We start from the raw sequence: 4,025 nt of genomic DNA, 5'->3' as shown, positions 1-4,025 counted from the left end.
CTCTCGCGCCTGGATGGGGCCTCGCGCCTGGCTGGCGCCTGATTGGCTCCTCCTCCTGGCTAGCGCTTCGCGCCTGGCTGGAGCTTGCAATCGTGCCTGGCGTCTGGCTGGCGCCTTGCGCCTGGAGCCTGGCAGAAGACTTCATGATTACTGTCTATGAGTCTGCATGCCTCAAGAGTTTCAGCGAGGTAGGGACCTATGACTGACAAACCCTTCTGGATCATGTCAATGGGGGTCTAGCCCACTTACCACGACAGAGCCTTCTCGGATCGTGCCAATGGGGGCTGACCCACTTACATGGCAGAGCCTTAACTGTATCATATCAATGGGGACTAGCCCTCTTACCATGACAGAGCTTTAGGTTTCTCTTTACTGGAAGGAGCCTGCGTCTGGATGGATCCTCAATCCTGACTGGCCGCCTAGCCTTGAAGGAGCCTGGCACCTGGATGGCGCCTGGCTGGCTTCTAGAGCCTGGCTGGCGCCTCACGCCTAAGCGTTGGCTCCTCCACACTTTGCTGGAGCTTCGAGCTTGGAAGAGTCTCTAGCTGTCTGGCGATGTCCACATCGGACACTCTTATATCTGTCCGCCTCTGGCGCATTTGCGCCAGGTTGGAGGCCCGCTCCTTCTCAGTATCCGACCATGACAGAGTTCCTTGGAACTGTCCGCCTCTGGTTGTTTTTCACTGTATTGGCATTTGGCTCCTGGCTGGCGCTACATTGTCCGAGAGTCCTGAACAACCAAGTTTAATCAGGAGACTGGAGAAGGGTGGAAGAAATTCTTCCCCTTTGAGCTTTTGGCCCCTGGCAAGGGGAGGTGATTGTAGTCAGCTACATCCAGTAGACGACAGGATCTCTAACAATACGAGAGAGAAGAGTCTTCCTCCGAGGGAGGATCCTTCGTGAATACTTCCTTTGCTAACGAGATCTCTTCTTACATGTTGATGAGGTTCCTCGTTGCAGAATCTTCCCTATCCTTGCCCGAAGGAGGAAAGGAGTCTGGAAGTCGAAGGAGACTCCGAGCTGAAATTGGGGGGCGGAACCCTGATTTCTAGCTCTTATTGTATCCTTCTGAATACCTTTCTGGAAGCATTTCGAGCCCTCATCGCACCCTGAAGACTCTGTAGGCAAATGTTTAAACCATCTCTTCTTCTGTAGATGAAAATGTAAGTACCCTGCCTGGGCAACGAAACTTCTATCTGAAAGCGTTGCGTCAGGAATAGAGGTTTTAGTTCTTTTGCAGACATACTATGCTGGCAAGAACCCATTGCCGAGTCTCCATTGAATCTGATGCGAGATTCCAATGCACAAAAAATTCACTTGTCTTCTTCGTTTAGGGCTAAGAGAAACAAAGAAACTTTCTCAAACTTTCTCAAAGAAGTTTGATGAGGAGCAGTTCCATTTTGTCGGAACACGGAATCTGTGGCCACAAAAAGATCCCATTCAAAGTACATGATATCCTACTCTTGTCGTATTGCGGTATCGTATAAGATCCCGAAGATCTTAATCCTCTGTTATCTCTAATTCCCCCTTGTAGAGACAGAGTATAGCCCTTTTACTGCGTTCTTTGATAGCAGATATATACATAGGTGATTCTTCCCTCTGAAAGTGAAGAAAAAAACCTTGCTATGTGGTTCACAGAGGTATCGGAAGAGGACAGTTTCTCATTCCATCTAGCACGATCTGCAGCAATTCTATGTCTTAGCCATGACTATTGTCATTTACCTTGAAAAAATCCTCTCATTGTCCGCTTCTGGTCAGTCTGCACGCGGACAGACCAGAGGTGGAGAGGTTTTTTCAGGTCTATTTATAATATATTCTGATAGAATATCCAGTTAACTCCTTGGGAAAAACCTTACGAAACATGCGTGAGAAGAACGTGACTTCTGTGAATCCAACCCTCTCTCATGCCAAAATGAGGCATTCATCCTCTCTTCCTTTGACACCCATTTATCTTAATATCTGTTAAGAATTTATAACTAGGGGAAAAAAAGACTAAAGTTTATTCCCCTTCTTTAAATTAAAGATGTCGTATGTTGCTACCTCTCTTGGTTCGAGGAAAAGGAAGCAGTCTATAGGAAGCCTGTTCGTCTTCTACCTTGTGAAGAGATCTATGAAGAAGACTTTCCGCAGGTTCTCACAACTCTTTTTCATAAATGTTAGACATACGTTAACAGTTATTATCTTCGATCGAGAAGGATCTCACGGACATGCAAAATCTTGCATCGAACCTCTTAAGGATCATTACGTTCCGTGTCTGTTCCCCACCCAATAGGTTCTCTTTTGTTAACGCGACAGGGGCGAAAAAAGAGATTCTCCATGCTCTTTACGATATGAGAGAGTCGTGGAATTGGCCTAAGTGATTAAAATAAATAATTTCATCATTCCTTGTAAACGACACCCCTTTCCGATTAAATGGGTAATGAAATCAGGAACGAATCTTGCCGTTACCGAGCCTGCTGTCCGAGAGGCTACTGGACTCATAGGTTTAATAACTCGCTAAAACGAGAAAATATCTTGGATGGTGCTTCTGGCGCATTGCGCCAGGCTGCGCTTCTGACGCTTTGCGCCAGGCTGGCGCTTCCTTCTAGTTCTTTTTAGGTTATGTGCCAGAACATCTGTGCCTTTATGGTACCCGACATCCTTAACAAGTTAATTCCCTTCTTAGTAGGAAAAAACTTTTATATACGTAGTATAGTCCATTCAGGGAAACAACTTCTGCCACTAAGAGAATGTTTCCCATCCGACTCACCCATCTTCTCTGAGCAATATCCGATTCTAAAAAGGTGTGTGCGTTTCTCGAAAGGATGAGAGAATTATTCTATATCGTGCTCTGCCGTATTAGAATCCTTTATAATACTGTCACATTGTGGTAAACAGCATTAATCTAGGAAAACTTTGTAGGATACTAGGAATTCTGTAGTTAACCTCGGTATGTGCATAAGACTTGACCATACCGTAGTCTTAGAGTGAATTCTCTACTACATTCATCTCTCACTAAGCATGTACTTTAATAAGCCATGCTTTCGTAGCATGAGAGCTTATATAATATAGAGTTCCGCTGCATTAGAATCCTTTAATAATGTTACCTACGGTAAACAGCATTGAAATGTTGTTATATCTTTCTTATTGAAGCTTCTTAGCAAAAGGCAGACCATATTTTTATTTTATGTGTTTGCTTAACTATCCCTCAAATCCGAGGCTAAAACCGCGATTGTGGGGAGGGGAAGACACGGTTAGTTATTCCATCCCGCAGGAGAGAGAGACATGTAACCGACCAATCATGACTGACACTACATGGTACTGCGTTGGTCTAAGCGATTATGCGATAGCAGTCTCCGTTAGCCGTCTGGCCTTACTCTTCCAGAGTTGCCAGCTACTCCATTCAATAAAAGGAAAGTCTTCTAAAATTAAATTATTATCGAACTTCAGGAAGTTCTTATTAATGCCTATTTAAGCGAAACAAGACTTCGATAAATCTAGAAGCTAAGTAGGTGTTGTCTTAACAATCCCTTTAAGCGTAGTCCTTCCTAGGAAATTCCTGGAAGGATACTGGTAATTGAGTTGCTCAGCAAAAGAAGTAACTACGGTATGTGCTGATTTGCCGTATCGTATCTCATACAGCAGATACTCTACTACCTATTCTTTCCCTGCCGAGGCAGATAGAGAAAGGCAAAATTTTAACTATCTTCTTCAGTTCTTTTCGTTAATAGAACGATAGAAAGAGTATATATATCTCCTTAAGGAAGGAAGTTATCATCCAGGAACTCTTTAAATCTTCGTGATTTCCTCATAAATCGCGAAGAGACAGAATTCCTGTTCATCTGTAGGGTTTACGGAAGGAAGAAGATATTTCCTATCCGCCATCATACCCAAACGTTGATGAGATTCTTATAAGAAAAACTCCCAAAGCTCTTGCCTCTTCATAACGAGGGAAGAGCATGAATGCAGGAGAGTGTCCACATTGAGAGGAAACTCCAAACCACAGGAGTCTTCTGAATAATGAAAAATGGCTTCTCTTAGTATCA

This window comes from Macrobrachium nipponense, chromosome 14, assembly GCF_015104395.2.
Source record: "Macrobrachium nipponense isolate FS-2020 chromosome 14, ASM1510439v2, whole genome shotgun sequence".
In the NCBI taxonomy this organism is placed as follows: Eukaryota; Metazoa; Arthropoda; class Malacostraca; order Decapoda; family Palaemonidae; genus Macrobrachium; species Macrobrachium nipponense.
Note: the sequence above shows the minus strand (reverse complement) of the source record.